The sequence below is a fragment of the Phasianus colchicus genome, chromosome 10 (genome assembly GCF_987193195.1).
Source record: "Phasianus colchicus chromosome 10, bPhaCol1.hap1.1, whole genome shotgun sequence".
Classification (NCBI taxonomy): Eukaryota; Metazoa; Chordata; class Aves; order Galliformes; family Phasianidae; genus Phasianus; species Phasianus colchicus.
The window spans coordinates 15,478,973-15,502,774 of record NC_143445.1 but is presented as its reverse complement, the minus strand read 5'-3'; positions in this window follow the sequence as shown (position 1 = coordinate 15,502,774).

The following is a 23,802-nucleotide window of genomic DNA, read 5'->3' as shown; positions in this document are numbered from 1 at the left end:
GCAATAAGGTCTCCCCTGAGCCTCCTCTTCTCTAGTCTGAACAGCCCCAGTTCCCTCAGCTGTTCCCCATTGTGCTCCAGACCCTTCAGAACTTCACTGCCCTTGTCTGGACATGCTCTAGGGCCTCAATGTCTTCTTCATGTTAGAAGCTCAGTTGCATTCAGGAGTAGGATATTTTACATAGGAGTTCGGACTGATTCTTTGGTGATGCCAAGCTTACATCTACTGCCTCAGTCACATACTTCTCTCCTCACTGCTATGTCAAGTGGTATCCCTTGCTCTTGCAAAGATGCTGTGGAAAGAAGGCTCATTCCCTGGATTTCACAGCCACCTCAACTTCAGAAATGACGAGGAAAGGTTCATCACTTCCTGTGCCTCTTCTTGACTATCAATAATAAAGGATGTCTGAGGAATGGACAGAGTTGATCAATTGGAAGAGAAGCAGCCCAGCATCTTGCTGGCCTCAGCACCAGGGAAAACTAGGAGCCCAGATTCTGCTTTACTTAATCTAGGTTGGTTGGACTAGATGATCTTATAGGTCGTTTCCAACCTTGTGATTCTATGATTCTATGATTCTATAGGTCTTTCTAAGGAATACGAAAGCTCTTTGTTTATGACACAGTAACCAGTCTCTAAAATATATGCCATGTTTTCATGCAATTTTCCTTCTCAGATGTGCCTGCTGCTGTATTTCCCACTTTCACTGCACATTTACAATTGGGCAGGAATGCACACACATGTACACACATACAGCTGCAGCCACGAGTCTGGCCTGGCCTTGGCTCATATAGTACTTTCAAGCCCAGGGATATATTTAGTTAGGGCAGCAGAAAGTTGTGGTGTTTTTTTTTGTTTGTTTGTTTTGGTGTTTTGTTTTGTTTTGTTTGTTTTTTGGTGTTTTTTTTCCCCTAAATATCACTGTTACTATGTCTGGATTCCCAAACACCTGCACTAAGGTTTCCTGATATTTCTCTAGACATTTGCATCAGAAATACAGCTGCCACAGCACTCACATGAGGTTAGCCTTCATTCGATCATGACTCTATTCTTGTTTCATTCCCTCTTACTTAAAGCAGAGATATAGATCTAAAGTTTCATGTACACCCAGATCTGTAATAGTGGAAGTCTACACCTAGTGAAGAATATCCATCCAAGCCTACTCACACCAGTTTAACACCACTTAGTCAAAGTGCTCAGTAAGTTTAATTTGAATATGTGAAGAGTTAAACCATTCTATCTGTAATGGATTTTAAATGAGATATCAGTCTCAGTTAAAGCTGTATGCAAAGCCCAGTTTTGGAAAGGGAGATTTTTCTGTCTATTTTAAGGGATGAATTTGGTTTTAACACGATTGGTTTTATTCCCTCTGCAATATGATGAGTACAGTAGGTGATCAGATACAGAGGACTTAAAAATAAGTAAGAAGATCAGTGTTGATTTCCTACCAGATGAAGAACCAAAGCAGATTTTCCTCCAGTGTGTATCCCTGGGATGCTCAGAGCCTTCTACTGACTTTTCTGCAGCACAATGAGACCAACTGTTGTGGTCGCTCAAGGAAGAATGCCTAGTCATATCCCAGGTGCTGTAGGCCCATAGTGGAGAGGGAGAAGAGCAAGTCTTGCAGCTCAGTCTGTGGTCTTTCTCAACTTAGAAAAAAGAGAATGGGGACTACTACTTTGTGTTTCTAAACAGTTCCACTCCCTGGTTTACATGAGGTAGAATAAGCTTCAGATTCTTTACAGGAAATCAAACAGCTAATTTCTAGCAGATTTCTAAAATAAATAAAAAAAAAGAGGGGAGGGTGATTCTGAGGACCAAAACAAAAACACAACAAAACCAAAAAACCAAACTTTTAAATGATTCTCTCTGTCTTAGATGTTCTGTTAAGCCCCTTCTTAACTAAATCTAGATTTGGGACTTAAACCTGACTGTTTCCTTTAATTAAAACCTCATCCACAGTTCAACTTACAACAACTACAAAACCAAACTGCAGAAAACAAATGAGATGACATCTGTTCCTTGGGCAAGGCTCCTTTGTCCTGAATTCTAGAGAGCTGGTTCGTTTAGAAGAGACTTATGTGAACAAGTAAGACTAAACAGGAGCAGTAACACACCCTGATGCAAGTATAACGCTGTTGAAATTTCTCCACTCTTCTCCCCAAAGACATTTCAGAGCCCATTTCTTGAACACTGTTGAAAGTGCTCACATTCTGATTTCCTCTACAGCCAGCTTGCTGTTCTCTGCAGTCTCTAAAAGCATCATCAAGCATTTCCTCATTAGATAATATCATCACACACCCTAATGATTAGGCTCAATGAGTCACCTTCCTTTTTGGAACACTGCATTCAATCCAAAATTGTGTATCCTCTCTCCCTTGTAGAGAACTCCCTTCACACACAGACTTGGGAGACCAGCCCAGCTGCAGCAACAAGTTCATTAGCTGACCCATTGTGACGATCCAAAAGCCCTTTGTGTGATGCTTGAGTGTCCTGGTTTTGGCTGAGACAATGAGAACAGTGGGAGCCAGTCCTTTACATGGAGGTATTGTGTTCTGAGAGCAACACAGGCACCTCTAGGAGAGCTGCCTTTGCCTTGGAGAACTTTAGCATTTAAAAAGTAAGAAGTCAGCTAAGCAGTGAGCAAAACGCTTTGGGGACCAGGAAGATGATGAGCAATTGGAGTAACTAGGAGGGCTTGGGATGCCTGGAGAGGGAGTACACAAATGAAACATATGAGAAAGGAGAAGAAAGAAAATAAGAAACACTGAATGGTGATGGTCAATGAAAAGTTTGTAGGCAACAGAGCAGAGGCTGCCAGAGGAGAAAAAGGAATAGGTCCTTCCTACTTGATCAAAAAGGCCGTCAGGCCTTCTGGTTGCCTATTTTTTCTTTTATGAACATTGCAAAAAGCATATAATTCCACCAGAAAAATGGCTGTCTGTACTCCCCCTCGTTCATAGGTATGCATAGGGCTTCTGTCTTTGCAGCATCTGAATGCCTTGTGTTCTTAACTGAATTTATCCTCACGTTTACCCCACTCTTGCAGGGAGCTGGTACAAGCACACTGGGCTGAAAATGAGGCAACAATTCAAAAACTGAACTCTGGAAGAAGCCTTTTCGAATGCCATTTAACCTTGGCTATGCCTCAACCCAAAGTTGTTTTTTTTTCAGCTTCCAGCTCTTGCAGCACCCCTTTGATGTTTCTGCTCCTGCACCAAACAGCTTCCAGCTCTTGGTAGCATTGAATGGCACAGCTTGCAACACCAGCATCTAGAAACTAGATAGAGAAATGCCTCGATTTTCAGGGGAACACTTTCTGGAAGAAGTGTTCTAAGCACCTGTAAGATACCAAACAAGCTGGTCCACCTTCATGGCTGAGGCTTGCACATTCCCTCTGCCTCACTCAACCAGCTTACAGGATGTGCCACCACACAGCAACAAATCCCCACTGCCAAGCTCTGGGCTGTCTGAGCTTGATTCCCTGGGTCTTCTGGTGAAAAGGTGACTCACTTGAGCCTCCCAGTTAAGGAACTCACGTGCATCACCTTCCTGAATCAAATGTGATGTATTTCTTCCAAGCATGTGCAAGGGCAGCAAGGCCTTATTCTCCCAGCAATGCAAAGCCACAGTCAATCCTGCTTTCTCCTTTTGGCTCAACCACCATTTGTCTGTTTGGATTCCGTTTCTGAGACTCCCACAGTGTTTCCTAGGGAATCTCCTTGAGAAGGAAATTCCTCTTCCACTCAGCTATTTCTAAAACAATGCTTAGATTTCACTGCTCACCTCAAATGAGGACCTCCTGAAGACCAGCGTTGGTGAGTCCTGCTCAACTGAGAAGGTTTGGTGCTCCTCAAACCAGAGAGAAGACATTTCTTCTCAGAAAGAGTGATGATCACTGGCACAGGCTGCCCAGGGAGGTGGGGGAGTCACCATCCTGGGAGGTGTTCAGGAACTGTGGAGATGTGGCACTGGGGGATGTGGGTCAGTGGTACGGTGGGGGTGGGTTGGCAGTTGGACTTGGTGATTTGAGTGGTCTTTTCCAACCCTAATGATTCCGTGATTCTAAGACACAGATGCTCTGTTTTCCAACTGTTCTGCATTGATAATTTGTTGCTCCCAGCCATACGCCTCCTTGTAGATCTCTTCTCTGGAGGAGGTTCTCTTGTCTCCCTGTCATTGTTTCATAGACACACGCTTAGCGATTTCCCAATGGTGGTATGTGGCAACAATGAATCCCCAGTGCACAGAAATGCACATGAAATTGTATTAGTCACACACAATTAGGCAACGCACAGTCACCACGCAATCAGGGAAAGCCTGGATGCAGATTATTGAGGCGCAAGTGTTTTGATGAACCATATTAACACCCCAAAATGCTAATTTATGAAAAATAGAAGCTTTTTCCCTGAAAGGGGTTGTACTGGGCAAGTTTTTTCAACTTGAATTGTATTTTAAAGGTTGGAAATTGCCCTTTTGTCATTTCCAAAATGAAAAATTCATTTCATTCAAAATGACTTTTGATTTCACAATTTAAGCTAATGAGATTTTTTTTTTACATGGCTGAATACAAAACACTTCAAAGTTATCAAAAAGAAGCAGTGCTGATTGCCCCCATTGAGCTTTTTTTTTCACACTTTATTTGTAAAAATGCTTATCGTCACCTACATTTGCATTTAAGAAAAAAAGTGGAAACACTGAAAACATTTGCACGACAGTGTAATCAGAAGTTGCTCAGCTTTAATGCAATGGCAATTTCACCACCTCCTTGTTACATGATTGTGATGTGCTGTCTTGTCTTCTTGGCATCTTCCAAGGAATTATTTCGTTCCTTGTAAGAGGTACCTGGCTATGCACATATTTACAAGCTGAAAATCCACACCAGGTGTCTCAGAGCATGTGCTAAACTGTGCAGCTCTGCTGAGATGGATGGGGCTCAAATGGTATCGACCCAATGAGAGGAGACTTTTGTGTGCTGTGCAGCCTCCAAGGGAGTTTTCCAGCGTCGACTGGAGGTTATAATCAGCCATTATAATTCCTTTATAATAAGCAGAGACAAGTTCAGTAGCTCAGGAGGAATGTCTGCAAACATCACATGTACTGTCAGTCTAGACGCTCCCTGAGAAAGGGGAGTTCACCTACAGGGTCCAGGGTACAGCACCCCAAAAATTCCCCTGCGGTGCCTTACTGGCTTTTGTCAAGCCCTCTTTTTAGAATAAATAGTTCCAAGGTGCATTCAGACAACTGGTTGCCATGCTGACCTGGATCAGCTCCACATGTCCTTGCACCGGTCCCGGCACCTGTGTCCACTGCCCTTCAGTTTGTATTATGGCAGCTCTAGGGGAAAGAAATTTGTTTGTCTGTTTATTACAGCATCTCACATAGTAAAGGTTCTGGCCAGAAAGTGGCATCCTCAAATCTAAAGTAATATCAAGACATGGGGCTGTCATAGTCTTAAGGGTTTTGCTGATGTGGTGTATTGGAAGTGCTGTTGGGTAAACTTTAACAGTACCATGTTCGCACTCTCAGCTACCATGGAATGAGGGATTGTTGGGGCACCAGACCTCCATACATGCTCCACAAATGATAACTTGCTTTGGGAACAAGTGCCAAGGATTCCAGATCCCAGCCTTTAGCTTTCTGAAACCATCAGATCTTCTCCTCTGTTGTACTGCACAACTCAGAACCTGCCACAAGACACTGTATGATGCACACCAAGTGTCTATTCAAGAAATTCTTGCAACACAGACCCAAACAAAACTACAGAGTATTATAAACTGAGGTAATCCCAAGTACAGCAAAGAACTGAAAGACTGGGATCTCCCAAAGAGAAGCTCTGCTTGCCCACACTTCACAGGAGGGAAGTGGCAATTAGAAAAGAGGCTGTGATGTCATAACAGCCATTGAGAATATGACAATAAACAATTTGTTTTGAATTATCTTGCACTCAGTCTTACTTTACAGTAGGAATAACACAAATCATAAGCAGGAAATACATAGTAAAAGCCCACTAACCACAAGCTTTCCTCAGCAAGAAAAAATAATAACAATAAAAACAACATAAAACCCAAAAATATTTCATAAATGGTTTATTTTGAATTGCTCTCATTGCACACTGGAGAGGCAGCACTGCTCACACTTTTTGGCCAACAGTGGCTCAGGCAAGAGTTGGGTTGGGTATCTGTCTCCCATTCTACATAATACACAGCTCTGTGGCTCCTTTGCTGGTATCAAAAAGGGGTAAAATAACGTGAGTTTCACTGAAATGCACCTGTCACAGCGTTGCCTTAATGCTGGATTGCCACTGTGTTTCCAGAACATAAATCTATTGAAGATACGCAGAGTGCTCAACCGTACAAAGCGTTCTCACTGACTGTAAAAATTAACAGGAGGAGATAAATCTCTGCAAAGTCACTTGCTCTTGGACTACGACCTCCCTGGAGTACCAGTTTAGAAAGTCAAACTCGTGTGCCCTAAGTGATCTGAAAGTCAAAGTGCATACATATGCATATATATATGCATATATGTATACATACACGTATGTATGCATGTATTAATGTGTTTATACACATGTGCAGAAGTGGTCATGTGTGTGTGCACGCTCTGGAGGGACTAATTCTCATAGCAGCAAGCCAGACAGAGGACAGCACTTCTCAGAATCATGGAATGATTCAGTCATTAAGGTTGGAAAAGACCTCTAACATTATCTAGCCTAACCCCAATCCATCCCCACCCTGCCCACTGCCCACGTCCCTCAGTTCCACATCTCCACAGTTCTTGAACACCTTCAGGGATGGTGACTCCCTCACCTCCCTGAACAGCCTGTGCCAATGCAACATCACTATTTCCAAGAAGAAATTTTTCCTAATTTCCAACTTGAGATATATGTACCTCTAGAGATGGGGCCAGGGAGCATTGATCTCCAAGTTGGACACAGCCAACACTTACATGAGGAACATCAGAACATCTGCCCAAGACAGCCTGGCCACCTCCAACCCCAGATACCTCCGGTCCTCTGAGGCTGAAGGCAGAGTCATGACCTGTCCTTGGCATGACTGAAAAGCACAAAAATGTATTTTTTTTTTTTTTCCCAATAATGCATCTATATTTAGTGTCCTGTCACTGAATCTTGCAGTTATCTCCTGCATCCCTCCACGGCAGCCACAGAGGACTGCATTTTGATGGCATGGAGGGACAGCAGGAATTCTGGCTGGCAACAGTGTGGTCTTCCAGGGTTTGAATGTTGGTTCTTCAGAGGCTCCTCTGAGCCCTTGAAGTAGGTGCAGATTTGGGAACCTGACTTATTTCCAGGTTTGTAAGAATCTTTGTTTGTCTTTCTTCCAGTGCTTTGCAGCACATAGCATGAATGTTAAAGGGAAGCACAAGAATGTTTTAGTGATTTGAACTTTGCTTGAAAAAAACACTAAAACCGAAAACCAACCAAACAAAAGACCAGCTTGTTATTGTGTAAGCTCTGCATAGGAGCATTCCACTTCACTACAGACTTTGTTATTATTTCAATAGGAAAACATTCCTCAAGAGTAAAGAGAAACACTTTTGTGTCAATCCCATGAGTATCAAGAATTCAAGAAAATCTCTCTCCCAGTAAAAGAGAAAGGTTTGGAGTTTTCTTCTCATGCTGCCTGCATCTCTTTTTGTCTTACATGTACATATACACAGAGGCTTCTGAACCTGTAGATATATCCCTAAGGAACTAACCTGCCATGATACATGCATTTCAAGCCAGTATCAGAATCGCAGAATCATTAAGGTTGGAAAAGACTTCTCAGGACACCAAGTCCAGCCACCAACCCATCCTCACCTTCCCCACTGACCAAACCCCTCAGTGCCACAATCCCACAGTTCCTGAACACCTCCAGGGATGGTGACTCCCCGATCTTCCTGGGCCTGGGCAGTCTATGCCAGTGAATTTTTCCTAATATCCAACCTGAATTTCTCTTGCTCCCTTTCTACCACTTATTTCAGCTATCTCTCCATAAAACAGGCACCAAGCACTCCCAGTTCCACCAGCCCTGCACCAGGGAGATGCTACTCCATGTCTGGAGCTCTTACTCTTCTTCTATTCTGGTGTAAAGCTTCTATTCTTCTTCTATTCTGGTGTGGAATACTTTACTGAGGAAGGATTTACATGGAAGGGTTTACATCTCAGCTTTCTTCTCTTCCTGTGAACTCTCAGTTTGCTCTAAGTATGACAAGGAAGCTCTATAACTTGCCATATTAGGAATCAAACCAGCCTCCTGACAAACTCGTTTCTCCATTGATCTTTTTGATTTATTGAGCTTTTATGTGACTTGAATGCTTTGTTTAGCTATATATTTATATAGCAAACATTCAGTGTATGGATGAGTGTTAAGACTGTAAGGGACTGTTAATACTGTTAAGACTGTACAGGTCAGAGGATGGTTTTCTATTGCGCACCTTGCTCAGCCACAGTCAACACAATGCACAGCCATAGCAACAACATTCCTCCAGTTTTGGAAGGCATGGACTGTGACATTTTCTCAGACACAACAGAGCTGCTATCATCAGTTGCTCTGAGCAAAGGGTTTCCAAATCCACCTTTTCTACAAGGTCTGGGGAGAACGGAGGGGGTGTCGAATCCTGTCACGACAGTGTTAGAAAGAGGATGAGTCAAACGTGCCGCAGGGGTGTCCATCAAAGAGCAGAGATAAAAGCACTGAATTCCAGCAGCAAGTTGTGCCTGGCAGACATGATGAAATAATGCTGCTCGGAGGGAGTGAGGGGAAGTGTCACTGCACCCTGGATGCTGGAAGTGCTCTGTGAGCACAGAGGAGTGAAGCTGCCGTCGCGGTGCTGCAGACTTTCTGTCTGACGCTGGGTGAGTCACCGGCGTGCTGCTCACTGCAGGAGTGCCTGGCTGCTGGGGAAGTCAGGTGCTGCAGCAAATGGAAGTCTCTTCTCTCTCGAGATGAGCAGATAATGCCTTCTGTTCCTTTATATGGCCAGGTGTTTGGAGAATAAAGTGCCTCATGCTATAGGCTGCAGCACTTAGAGGCTTCATGCAACAGGCTGTACACATATAGCCTCAAGCCCTGAGCTCTGGGTTGGTCGTGTTCCCCACTGCAGACCCAAGTGTTCCCCATTGCACACCCATGTGATGTGGTACACCCAACTCCCAGGAGTGTCTGCAGGGCACACCGTGTGGCCAAAATTTCACCATTGGCTCTGGAGGAAGCTGTCCCTTCAGTGAAATTGACATTTTTTAAACAAGAAACAAAGTTTCTTTTCCTGTAACCCCAGACTTATGAGTCAGCATTTCACACATAAATTATTTACAGTAAAGAAAAATAAGAGGAGCAGCTTTAAGTTTTTGTGCGATGGAGAGAAAGCAAAAAGGAGGCATTACCTGCAGTACTCCTAAGTTAAATGTATACTTCATCTCTATTTTCTAAGCCCCCAGGAGTTTTTCTTTATTTTGGAATAGCATTTTGTGTGTAGGAGCTCCAGGCCCACAAATTTATACTGTTTAGCCTCAAGGTCAATGCAGGGAAATCATGTTTTACAGCTGAGAAAAGTAGGGCACAGATATCTGAAATAACCTGGATGTGCCTTTAATTCCCCATCCCAGCTATATCACAACCCTGTCCAAAAAGCAGCATGTGTGTACTCCTTCCTAGGAACTGCAAGAATTCACAGAAAGGTACAAATCCCATTTGTGCATTAAGCCTGAGGGCTTTCATTTATGCACTCGTTGGTAACACGTGTTTGGCTCTAGATTGCAAATGAAAACTGCTTTGAGTCACCAGGAAAATCCATGCAACCCACAATCTCCAATATCTCCAATGGTTGCTGGTGAATACTGGCTGGAGTTACGAAGGCTAACATGGACTTCTTTCTGTAAGTGAATGCATTATCTCACTGCTTAATGTCTTTTCCAGCCTCCAAGGGCCATTGGGCCATCACACTGATGTTGCAAGGCGGTAACAAAAGGATGCAGGAAGTCCTTATGAGGAGGATGCTGTGATGAGGAAGTGAACAAGATGAGCTGTTAATAAAAGACACAAAGCATTGAAATCTCTCGGAATACATGGGGAGTTTTCTGGTGAGTAATACCAACATTTTAGGAGCTGAAACATGAATCATTCCTACTGCATATTAACTGCTCTCAGCCTGCTGTGAGTTACAAACCAACAAAGTCCCATGCTATCTCTCACTCAGGAATGGAGAAAATAAAAATCCTCCTATAGGAAAGACAAGGTTTCAGCATCTGTCCTAAACTCCAACATTCTGAGACCTCATGGGAAAGCCAGCAGAGCTCTGCCGAGAATGAGAAACACATGAGAGGCACTTTCACGACCCCTCAGCACCCAGCTGGCCTCAATCTGCATGTAAATTCACTAACAGCCAAAAGCTATATGAGGGATCAGGTGGCACACAGTTTTCTTTCTGCTTTTCCCCTACCTAGAAGGTGTTTGGCTGTGCTGAAAGCTCTGGGATTTACCAGAGCTTTGTCTGTCCTATCTTGTTCGGAGTGGCACTGCTGTAAGGTAAGTGAGGTGAGAAAAAGTCTTTGTTGTGATGAGTTGGCCAGTGGTTTGTGAACAGGCCACTTTGCTGGAGGACTATGAGTGGTATCTGTAAACACATTTCATGCAATCATCATTATCCTTGGCAGCTGTGCTAAAAAAGCTGCAGCTCAAATGAGCGTCTGGTTCCTCAGTCTTTCCTGTGCTATGATCTCATGCTATAATGTGAGCAAACTTCCTATCTGTGAAGAAGGGAAGCAGAGCAGCCCCAGGGGAGCTGATGTGGGTTCTCCCTTCTTCCCATCAGATGCTACTTTTAGTGCAGAGCTGTGACTTTGACTGGGGCCTGGGTCAAGGTTAACAGAGGGCTCTCGGTTGGTGTGGATGCTTGATCTCCATTGCACCAGCAGTACATGCTGTGGTCTGTTTAGGGTCCTGTTGCCCAGTCTGGGCACAGTTGGCTCCTCATGGAGAATAAGGCATGGGGCAAAGGAAGTGTGTCCAAACACAGGCTTCAAGAGGCTACAGATAGCTGGTGTTGGCATGGTGTTGGGTCAGGCCAACAGTTCTGGGAAGCTGCTTTCCCCATTTTTCTTGTCCCAAGATTTGTGACTTTAGTGTGATTATAGAGGCACCCTGAAGGTAGTCTGGTCTTTAAGGGAGGATGTTGTATACTTCTATACAGCACGGATCTTGAGGGGACCCATGGCTCATCCAACTGGGGAGAGCAAATGGATGAGCTTTGTACTGTCCTGCATACAGCACCAGTCATCTCCAGTAAGAACAGCAGGAACTCAAATAGATACCTCTGGTATCTAAGAGCTTATTTTGATAGTGTGGCTGTGTTTGGCTTTGTGCTTGCTTTCCCCCCCTTATTTTTAGAAGGCGTGGGGGATTAATCCTAGCTTGTGCAGTTGTTGTACCATAGTTTGGTCTTGTGTTGTGAGGGGCTTGACAATGCTGTCAGGAGGCGTGCTCCCTAAGTACACTTATTATTTTTCCTCATTGTACAAGCTGCACCAAATAAGCACCAGGCATTTCCAGAAATTGCTATTGATTGGGCAACTATGTTCACGAAGCTAATCAATAAGCTTAACCCCCACCATATATTTATTTGTGATACAATTGCTCTCTTTGTGTGCCTCATGTGCTTTCTAGAGCTTGTAATTTGTGCAGTGTAAATAGCTGATTTCATCCTTTTTCCTGGGGAAAAAATAGCCCTGCTATTATAAAGCTGTGCCTCTTCTGGTGAGGGAGGTGTATGTGCCTTCCTGCCTTTAGGGTGGGTAATTTCAACCTTCACAGGAAGAAGATGAAGAGATGGGAAAGAGCCTTGTTGTTTCCTGAACAGCAGAGTTACAGCAGTCTCCTGTGGATTTGTGTCCTTTGGCCTTTCCATCCTACTTCTGTTTCTGCCATAACAACCCCAGCTCTTTTCACACTGCTCTTCCTGTGACTCTGCAACACAGAAGATAACATAATCCTGCAGCTGGGACAGAGCTGTCAAGTGCTTGTTGGCCAGTCAGGACATGTATGCTGTCTGCCCAGGTGTCTATTTCCATAGTGTTGTGTACTGTGTGCCTTTCCACAGCGGAGACCTCATCTCAGACTTTGTTGTAACTCTTCTATGGGTTCTCTTAAAATGTGTGGGTATTTCTTGTTTGCAAAACTTCAGCTAGTTCTTCAAATATGAACGAATTGGGTCAGCAGCCCAAAAGTTTGAGTGTAGATTGCAAGGCTGGAGAATCAGTTGAGTGTCAGTCCAAAAGTTATTTGTGTGGGTGCCTGAACTGATGGAAATTTCACTGGAGTTCAGATATTTGCAGTTCTGAAGAATTTGGAAAAAATCTGGCCTCAAATGATGTTTTCTTTTTTTTTTCTTTCATGCTACTCTAGCTGATCTGGGCTGCTATGCTAAGGATGAGAAAGTGCACACAGTTCTTCATATGGATTTCCCCACAGACTGGAAGCACCAGAATTTTGCAAGAGTTTCTGTAGTGTGGAACTATGACTACAGAGACCATGGTGATTCTGGCTCCATTACAGCCAGCTATGCCCTATATGAACTTGGATATGTGAAAGCCCCCACCTCTGTCCTTTTCAAAGTAGAAACAGACCTACATTTGATCCTTGAAATCTAATATTCCCACATTTCTCTGGAACTTCCCCCTCTGGTTTGTAGGGTCACCATAAATTGGCCCCACTTTGGACTTCCCTCTCACAGAGAGTGGCTGCTGAATCAAGCAGAATGAAATGTTGATGGTATTTTTCCAATACATTGAGCTTTTCTTAGGAACCACTTCTCAGAATGTAATTCCAAGCAAGGCTGAAAATGTAGTGAGGAAAGTAGTGTGTAGGAATGTTAATTATTGCCCAAACAGTAATGCTGGGAGTTTGTATTGTATTTCTTCAGAAATCTTAGATCCTGTTGACCTTCTTCAAACACTCCCAACGAGGAAGCGGATGCCTCAAAACCCTATTATTAAAAGCTGCTTGAAAAATCAGTGATTAGGCAATATAGTATGTCCTGTATTGTGAAGACTCTGGGAGTTTTCAAAAGTTAGATACTGTTTGGCCAACTGATTGACTTTCCAGCTACCACACAAATAACATGAAACAAGCCAGAAGAGATGCTGTTTGGTTGTGGTTAAGGTGTGTGGAAGAAGCTGGGTGTATTGGGACGGTGGAGAGTTTTGAGAATGTCATCAGTTCTGGAAGGATGTGTAAGGGAAAGGTGCAGATCATGGAGTCTGTAAGCAGAATCTCAAAGTACTGCATGCACCAGGGTTGGTGTGCTGGGAGGGGTGAAGATGTGTAGGGTGCAAGTTCTTAAATTGTGAAAAGAGGTATGGCGATGCTTGGAACAGCTTGGGTGCAGACAATAGAAGTGTAAGATTAAATACTGGGTTTCTTGCTCTAGAAAAGTAGCTGCTGCTCAGTTTCATCAGATTTTTAAATGACTGTGTCTTAAGCAGTCGGTGCAGCGTAACTGACCCATGTATAATAACACTTCTGCTTTAATATACATGAAGGCTTACAGGCAGTAGAGCTAATCTCCCAAAATATAAACCTTTGTCTTCTGACTTACCTCAGATTCCTTTAATTCAAGGCTCTAGAAGCTATTGCAATTAGCTTCTACTCCTCCTTTTGCTCTTCTTTATGCTCAGCTAAGGGTGTGGGCAAGCAACATCTTGGGTCATTGACTCAGATGTTTAAGTGGAAAAATACTCAGCTCAAGTTTATTGCAACAAGCAGAAGCAAAGAGGGTCTTGGTAAATATCTTGATTCTTTGTATGCAGCTGGGTTCCCCTTTGTTTACTTGACTTCTACAATTATTTTCAAGCTGCTAAGGTCATTGCTAGTTAATAGTTGGCTAGAAATCAATAGACAGAGATGGTTAAAGATAAGTTTTAATAATGAGCACAATCAAATTCTAGCAACTTTTATCTCTCTGTTGCTGCCAGCAGTGGCTGGTTTTTGTGCAAAAACTTCATTCACTTTCCAGCTGCACAAACTCCAGGCAGAGTTTATCTCTGTAAAATAAAGAGAGAGCATAGCTCACTCTGGTGTTTGGTGGTAAATACCCTGCTGATAGAGAAGTTAATTGGTGTGCTAAATGCTTTCCATCAGTTTTGATTGGATTTACAACCAATGTTCACCATTATCCAGAGAATAGCTCCAAGATATAGAATCATCCAGAGATGGAGCACTGTATTCTGTCACTATGCCTGGAGTACTGTGTCCAGGTATGGAATCCTCAGTACAGGAGAGATGTGGATCTGTTAGAGTGTGTCCAGAGAAGGGCCACAAAAATGATCCAAAGGATGGAACACCTCCCTGTGAGGAAAGGCTGGGAGAGCTGGGGTTGTGCAGCCTGGAGAGAAGGGTGGAGACCTGAGAGTGGCCTTTCAGTACCTAAAAGGAGGCTGTAGGAAGGAAAGGGACAGATTCTTCAGCAGGATCTGCTGTGACAGACAGGGTAAGGGGAAAAAAGGAGATTTGAATTGGATAATAAGGAAAAAGGTTTTTCATTGTAAGGGTAATGAGACACTGGCACAGGTTGCCTAGAGAGGTGGTGGTTGCCCTGTTTCTGAAGACACCCAAGGTCAGGCTGGATGGAGCTTTGAGCACCTGATGGAGCTTTGGGTGTCTGTTCATTGCAGGCAATTGGACCAGATGGCCTCAAGGATCCCTTCCAACTCAAGTGGTTCTATCATCCCAGATGAAGCATCTTGAAGTCTCAGTGAGCGTTTCTTGTAAGGTCAGTTGTCAAATGGCTTCAGCACCTCCAGTTAAGTGCTATGCTGAAGTTGGATTTTTAAGAGCTAAGTTTTGTCTTGGAAGGGAGAACATAGCGCTAGGATTTATACCTTTAATTCTGGATTTGCTTGTTTCAAAGTGTGCAGAGCGCTGCAGTCTAATTGTTATCCCTCATCACGTGGAAAAGCAGATCTCTTGCAAATACATCTGATGTTGAGTGATCATCTGAACAGATGTGCTCAAAGTGTGCTGGAGACTGGCTGCTGCTGGGCTTTGGATCAGATGTTGCATGATGCTGCTTGTGCTGGAGGTTCCTTGGCTGCCTGTGGTTTGCCAGATGATCCCGTGCCTGGCACCAGGTTCTCTTCCTGTGGGTTTTGCAGAATGCTATTGGGCTGTGATGCAATGACATGCTATCCTGCTGCAGCAGATTCACCCATGTAAGTGTTGCTGGTACTTGTGTCCTCAAGCAAGTGAAACTCTTACTCTCCACCCAAAGCCCTGCCAGATGTTTTCATGAATGTGATGGGCCATGGTGATGGCCTAGACTTGGAGTGCATGCCAGTAATTTGAGGGGCTCTCTTTCAATTTCCTGTTCTGTCCCAGACTTTGTCTTCTGCCTCAGGCAGGTTACATCAGTGCTGTGACTCAGTTCCCCAGCAGTGAAAATAGCAACGCTGTCCTAACTTGTGGGATTATTGTGGTGATAAACACCTCTCAGGCTGCAAGGCACTGTGATCCTATGATCAGAACAACTGCTTCAGTACCTGTGGTATAAAAAGTGGTTTGAGCTCTTCACCTGCTAAGTGCTATGGGAAACATTTTGTCTTGAGAAGTTTCAGGCATGTAAAATATGCACTGAGGTATGGGAAGATGCTAAACATGTGACTAATGCTCAGGACACCGATGACCTCCTGGGGAAATGTCAAAACTCAAATGTTTTGCTAAACTGATAGGTCTCCTGAGAACTTGCACCAGAACCACCAGGTGCTTGAGGCAGCCCTGGTGTAAAAGCTCTGTCCAGGATATGAAACAGAGGAGGGGATTTTAGTCTGAAAAGTTGCTGAGTACAGTTAACCAGACAAAGCTTCCTGCTTGGAGATGACCAAAAGTCTGCAAATGTTTGCAACTTCTGCAGGGCACAATGACCCCTAAATCAAATGTGTGTGGGTTACTAGGAACTTGAGTAATTAGTGCTGGCTGCAGTGCCTTTTTAAAGCTTGTACTTTCTTTACATGGTACAAATCTCTGGAGGAGTTCCCCTTCTTCATACTATCTCAATCTCTCAATCTTGCCCATGAGAGTTGATGTGCTAGGGAAATGCGATGACTCCTTGGCCAATGGTGCTACAGTTAATCTGCTATGGTTGGTTTGGCTGGTTTATTGTGCCAATGGGCACTGGTTTAATTAGGATTGCTCACTGGATATCATGCTGGAGATGGCATGTTCTAAACGATGCAGCTGTAAGCTTATGAGGTCTGAGATAGAAATGATACTGGAAAGCATGGTAGAGCATCTCATGGGTTTTGTTAAAGAACATCTAGACAACATACCGAGCCAACTTTCTCTGAGACATAAATGAAAGCAGTTCATGTGTAGGGTATTACATGTGTATGTAAACACAACATGTGTCTTCCAAATCAATGGTGGAAGATGAAATACTTTCTTTTGTTACTAGTATACTGTAATAGGATGTCTCACTGGATTCAAGATGACGTTTTTATGGGTGACCTGGGATGAAGCTTCTCAGCAGTGACATTATCTTGCACATCAGTTCATCTCCCTGGCTAGGAATGATCTCCCTGTTGGTTCTTCATTTTTTTTTTCAATAAACTCCAATCTACTTGAGGTAAATTATCTGCATTAATGCTCTTGATAATATATTAAAGCAAACACCTTGCCCCAGTTCAATCAGTCCCACTCCTCTCTCAATTTTGGTCATAGAACAGTGAAATGAAGGTAATACGGCTGAGAATTCATTCCTATCCTCAGTGGGCAAATCTCAGAACATCTCTCAATCAACTTGTTAAACATAATTGAATTCCTCCTGACCCATCTTCTGAGTTTAGAAGCTGTTCCTTTGTCTATGGGGATCAGCAGGTGGGAGCATGGTTTTCTGGAGCCTGTGATAAGTCTGTAAGCCTGTGTGCTGTGTGAATGACGAGTGTTGCACCTGGCACAGAGCCACACCTGAAACCCAAACCTTTGCTGGGCTGATAAGCCAAACCATGTAATGAGAAAGGAACACTCTGCTTTGTGTTTTAACACCCAAGGGCGTGCACAATGTCAGCTTGTCCAAAGTCAGAAAGGATTTGTTTGTAAATGGAGGGAAAAAATTAATATCAAGCAAACAGTGAGTTGGATGTTTGGGGGTAAGGACTTAAAATCTAATAAGCATTAGGGTTTCATTGCTTTCACATAAGGCCAAGGTCACAAATGACCTGAAGTCGTGGTTGCACTATTTGCTTTGCTTGAAGAACTGATGAGAATTTGTGAATGAGTTGTACATTTGCCTGAAAAATCTGTTTCTGTAAGACCCAACTTGTTTTCTACTTGATGTCAAGTATGGTTTGGGGTTTTGGTCAAAGGAAGAATAGAAATGTTGACACCAAACACTTTCCAAAAGCTGGCAGGTGACAATTTTTTCCTCTTAGAAATGTTTTCTAGGTGTAGAGCTCTTGTCTGAAAGTGTGGAAAAGTCAGACAGCAATGTTAAATCACTCCAACCCCAAAATGCTGCTTGTTAAAATAAAGGCTTTGAACAGATCCAAGGAGTTTTCCCAGTTCATTTTGATTTGTTAATTTTGATTTGTTTATTTTTTTCTCTTGCTCATTGAGAAAAATCTATGTTAAAGATCTTGCTAAATGTTCTTTCCCAACTTGAATCAGAATATCAAAGAGTTTGTGAAGATTCTGGGCTTCTTACTTTGGGTGCAGCACAGGCAAGCAGCAAAAACAACCTTCCCTTACCTGACAGATGCCTCAGCAGGATTTAGACAGGATGCAACAAGTGGACAAAATGCAGGTGGGAGTGTTAGGAGGAAAATGAGGAGGAAGTTGTATCTTGCCATGGGCCAACCTGGTGCCAGATGGGTGTGAGGTGCAGATTTGTGGTATAGAGAAGTTTTAAGGAGCTATGTGAAAGATGCTTCTCTGCCTGTTGATGTGAATTTTGAAGCCAACATGGTAAAGATCTGTTTCTGGCATTAATAACTGGTAATTTTATCAACGGGACCTGAATGTGAATGGCGTCATGGGAATTTTTCTTCACTGAGTCCTGTAAGTCAGTCTCAAAAGTTCCTTATGCTGTTTGGGCCCAATGCCCATGTGAAAGCTGGCTGTGGGGGCAGGGGGCCTTCTCTCCTGGGCAGTCAACATAAAAGCTTTTTGTCCTCAGAAAATGTCAGGTAACAGATCGTAGATGTTCAAAAACACCGATTGCTCATGGTTCCCTGCTGTCTGCAATCAGAGATGTGGGTGCTCAGGCCATGACTTGAATAAACATCAGAATAAGATTCCTGGTAACAGCCAAATGTTTAAGCACTTCACAGCCCAGTGTCTGTCAGACACTCAGTTCTTATTGATCCTTCAGTGAAGTGCTGAACTTGAGACACAGATCTGAAGTTCTGCTTGGTCTCTTCAACTCTCAGAGAAGCTCCAGGAAGCTAAATGCAAACTCTTGACTTGATTCAGCTCTGTTTGAGACCCTTGGAAATCTGCCTACATGCAGCTAAAGAAGAGAACAAGGAGTTAGATGGTACTGGGCTGGTGTAGCTAATGGTCACTTGTTCAGTTAGCCAGTGAGACCTTCAAAACCCACTCTATCTTAGCAATAGGTCTGTCCTTTCTTAGTATTTGGAGCACTGTAACACCCAGTATTCACCATGCTATCTGCCATATAAAAGTGGTTCAGATTGTTGGGGCAAACTGCATCACAAAATGCTTCTATAATCAACTGGAGATTAAGTAATGGCTCAGCATTTTGTTCATGGTTAGCACCAGCTGTTTCACTGTCATCATGTAAAGCAATGGAAAACCACTTGAATCACAGTTGTACCCTCAAAGCTGGGAATTCCTTGGTGTCACAAAGGTCTTGGACCCTCATGGTCTTACTTTTAAACAGAGGAGAGGAATTGCTACTAAAGCTAAAGAGAATGTTATTAGTTAAGCTTACAGTCCTGGGCTGCTAAATGGGAGAAAGCTTCTTGCCCTCAGTTTCTGAAAGTGCTTGCCAGTAGGAACACTGAATGCAAAATGTCCTGCCTAAGGTTGGGGTGTGATTTGACAAATTTTGTAAAATTTATCATAATGATAAGTGAAGTTCTGCAATAGGAAGAAATTAAATATGGTGATCTTTCAAGTTGTGATTTTCCTATGACATTAGTTCTTGTTTTGAAGCAACCTGGTCTGAAATTTCAACTTCTTGGTGCCATCTTTAGTCTATTCCCATTTCTAACCAAGCTATTAACTTCCAGAATCAGTTATTAAAGGCACCTGTGACCCTCTACAAAACTCTAGAGCCAGCTGACTTCCTACTTCTCCTTTCTGATCTGATTTGAGGTCAAGATCTGAATATTCTTCAGCATTCCAGTCCAATTAAAAATTCAATCTGTGCTTAAAATTTGTTTGGGGGTCTTGAATCCCCTGGCAGTAGATTCCTCCACTCCTTGCCAAGTAATAGGGGAAAATGTGTTCAGTGTTATTAAATGACTTGCCAAATGAGCCCAGTGTCTTAGTGGGCTCGTGCAAAGCTTGCTGTACCCAATGGAGCATGGTGGGACACCCAGCACTGGCTGCCAGATCAGGAGTGGAATTGGTGCTATCAGAGTGATATTATCCAGGATGCCTGGGGACAGAGGAAATTAAAAGTCGCTAATACTTGCTGCCTTGAGCCAAGGCTCAATTGCAGAAGCACCTGCAGGGCTGGCCTGCATACCTACTGCTTGTTGTTGTTGGTTGACCACTCAATGTGTTTTTCTTTTGAAGTCACTGGATGGCATAAGGCTACTGTTCTGCATGGCCAAAACAGTCAGGATGAGGCTGAATAGGATTTTGTTGATGTGCAAAAGGACTTGAACAGCTGGAAGCAGAGGAGAAGAGGAAAGGCTACTTGTTTCCCATCACGCTCTATACTAGCGGTCTCCTTCTGCTGAATCTACAAAAATAGATGTGGGCGACAGCATTTGCAGCATGACAGGGGGGAACAAAAGGTGAGTGAAGGCTGTTCCAAATTTTTCATAAGAGCTTTGTCTGGGGAAAATCTAGGTTTCAACTGGTCAAAATTTTTCTTTGCTGGGAGAAATATTTGCTACTGAATCTTCACTTTTTTTTTTTTTAGTTGGAAGCTTAAAAAACTAATTGAAATAGTTTTAGATCAAATGAAGTGTTCCTTTGTTTTTTGTTTTTTTGGTTTTTTTTGTAGTTTTTAGATAAATTGAAAGTTCTTCTTAAAGCCATTAGAGATGTTAGCTATCAAGGTGACCTGCAAAGTTGAAAAAAGAATTCTTCAGTTTGACTCAAAATAAAACCTTCAGATTATTCTGAACTGCTGGTGAACCGAAAAATCAGTCATTTGCACTAATGATAAGTAACTGGCAGTTGTTTTGCCTGTCAAATTCTGTGTCTTGTGGAGTGAGCACATCATTGTCTGCTGACACAATCTACTGAGCTGTTTTTTTTTTAAAAAAAAAAAAGTAATTAAATGCAGCTCTTCTCTGGCAATAAGACCCACTAACAGGTGCAAGGGATGTTTCTCCTGTCTGTACCATTGGGATGAGGGATACCAATCCCATTCTTTGTTCTCAAACTTCTATGGCCTAATAAATATCCCAGTGTTTCCTCTGGGTGCTGGCATCCAGAGGCTGTCATGGCAATAAGTGTTGATTATCTGGATGGCAGTGGCATCTGCAGGAAGCCACCCACGCCAAGGCAGGACACTGTCCCAGTAGGGAGGAGGGAGGTATTCCTGCAGAACTTGTGCTGGGGTGTCTGCAAGGACGATAAACAGCAACAAGGTGCAGAGGGGAGAGGGTGTGGCATAGGGATGCACTAACCTGCAGCAGCCCGGAGTGGATGGTGAGGAAATAACAGGACATTTGTAATAACTGTAACTTAAAAGTACCTCTCCCAGGAGACCAGTGGCTTGCTGAGTGTGAGGTGTTGTCTGAGCTGGAAGGAAGTTCTGTTGGGAAACATGGACTGGGTTTCATCTGGGGTGCACCTGGTGGTTGTGGTAAAGGCAGAAATCTGGTACTAAACTGAATCAGTTTAGGGCTGGGAGGAGGGAGCAGCAAGCATTATTTCAGTAGATGAACTGGCTAACGCACAACTAAGTTCTGTGTCCTGCTGTGCCTCTATTCACCCTTGAAGGAAAAAAAAAAACAAAACCTTTCTGCTTCTGTTTTTCCAGTCTATTGGGTGAAGTAAGAGCAGAGACAATCCTTATGGCTGTAGAGGGGAAGACAGGGCTGTGCTGGAGCAAATGCTTGATTCCTTTGCTCAAAAGGTGTATAACATGTTAGTCTTTTTTTTTCTTCATTGAAAAAGTCCAGGCAACAACTGTCATGATGTCTGTTTCCCCAGACCAGTTAGATGCAAAACTACCATGCAAACAACACAACCATTAGGTGGCTTCTTTCCCTGTATGCCCTCCTGGGTGCCCCAATGCTTTTTCACCAGGAAAGTGGCATGAAGGCTGCAGTTCTGCTCCTTTCTGCCATTCCTTTGTGATGGGCGAAGAGCTGCATGGTCTGTCACAGGCTTGTAGCATCCGTTCAGTGTCCAATCTCTTTAAATAATAAGTGCTGCCCTGGAGGATGGATAATGGGATGTAATTCAGCATTCCCAGGCAGAAGATAAGGCAGAATTACCAGGTCTTTTTCAGTTCTTGTAATCTATGCTCTATGTTTTTAGAAAGAACATGAGTGGATGAGTAAGTCAGATTGACTGGGGTGATGGATTTCCCCATAAACCTCACTGGAATTGGAAGAAACTGCCTACCCAGCCCCAGCAATGGGTTAATCCTTAGCACAGGGAGGAAGAGGTTCTCCAATGGACAAAAAAAAAAAAAAGCTCATTCTTTCATTTTTAGCTTTCCTTTATGGAAGTTGCAGGACTTTGTTTACACTGAACAATGCAAAGCCAAAGCAAGATCAACATGTCCTTGATTTTGTTTTGCATGTGAAGTACTGCATATTTACCCCTTGCCACCTAGTTTGAGAGTTTGCCAGGAATCAAAGCATCCATTTAAACTAGCCAGGAAGACAGCAAATTATGAGTAAAGCTGGATGATTGTCTAAGGCCCAGTTGTGATGTACTGAGAGTAGCTTTGCAAAGTGTGATGAATTATAAAAATGCAGCTAGACAACAAATTAATACCTTTTCTGTTCTAGAATTTGACTGTGGATAGAAATTAAACTGGAACATTACAATAAAAACATAAAATCAGGATGAGACTGGGGAGTCAGGGTTGGTTGCTTGAGTGCCCTTTGACTCAGGCTCATGGGTGAGTCTCAGTCTTCTCCAAGTCCCTTTGGCCTCTTCTCTGGGGAAGGAAGGTGCTGTAAGATGCTCTTGGGTTGGCTGAGTGTGTGGTGGGGAGCTGGAGACTGAGCACAGCTCCCATGGGATGCTCTAGTTTTGTCTGCAAAAGGGAAGGAGTCAAGGCTTAGTGGTAAAACATCCTACAGGGAAGAGAAAATCTTGCTCAAACTCATGCATCTTCAGAACTCCTCTTGAGGTAAAGTAAACATTCAACTCTACCACCACATTCACAGTAACAGCTCAAACACCACCTGGGCTCTGGGAAGTCACCAGCCAAAACCCCTCCAAAGGTGGAGATGTTGGCTGTGTGAGCTTAGTGAGCTGAAAAGAAGTGAAAATAGATTCCTATTCTTCAATGTTTTTGCCAGCTGAAATCTTTTGCAGGATGAGGGAAGGACTGAGTGGTTAGAATAGAGCGGCAGTGAAGCAGAAGCTGCTGCATGTGCATTGCAAGATATTTCTTCTGAATGCAGTTGACTTGATCTGCCCCAGGCTGTCTGCTGTGGTGTAGCACAGCTATATGTAAAAGATGAGTAGTTCTTGCTTACAGCTGTGTTTTACATTTGGTTGCTTTGCCACTAGAAATTATTTAGTAACTGAGGGCTTTTAGTTAAATTAATGATCTAATAAGAAATGTTGCAAGTATTTTGTTGTTCTTGTTGCAACTTTGTGTTAATGATGTAGGAGAAACTCTGGCTTTCTCTCAATTCATACACCTTACTTATCCTCAAAGCATTTACATCCAAGAAACAAGCAATCTCATCATGGTTATGTCATAATTGTATCCCATTGGTTTCACCAAATGTCAGACAGTGCAGTTATTGTTATGTCACAGAGTCAAACTGGGAAGAACTTGAGCTGCCCCTGGCAAGCGATGTGAGTGTTGGGTTTGTCTCATGGCCACGTGGTGCCTCAGTTTCCCAGTTTCTAGAATTATGCTTTCCTTTTGTCTTCTAAACTCCTTGAAAGTTGGGCAGTGGTGCCTATGTTTTAATAAACAATGGAAATATATGCAAATGAGGTAAAAAAATATTTTAAGATGTCCTATATGTTTTTAATTTCCTACCCACTTTTGCAATCTGTCTTCTTAAGAAGGGAATTGTTTCTATAGGGAAGGTTGTAGAATGAGAAATCCTATTTTATTCAACATCAGGAAATCCAACCTGGCAGGAGAGAGAAGAATTGTATTGTTTTATATTTGATGCACAATGAAAGTTAGAGTTTAACTGGAAATACTGTCTTACATTACTGTTCATCCTTACTCTGGTTCTAGGAAAAAGAATCACACGTGGCAGCAACTGAGAGCTCAGCAAAAGAAAAGCTTTGATGTAGGAAATTGGCAACGTTTGGCCCTAGTAATACTGTAATGCCCATGGCTGAGAAATCACTCAATTATATGTGTGAAGGGGACTTCATATAATAGAAGCATTTGGAGCTTTATGGGCAGCATAAAAGGAGAGAATCAGGTTTTTATATCCCTGTGTTCGTTTGTAGA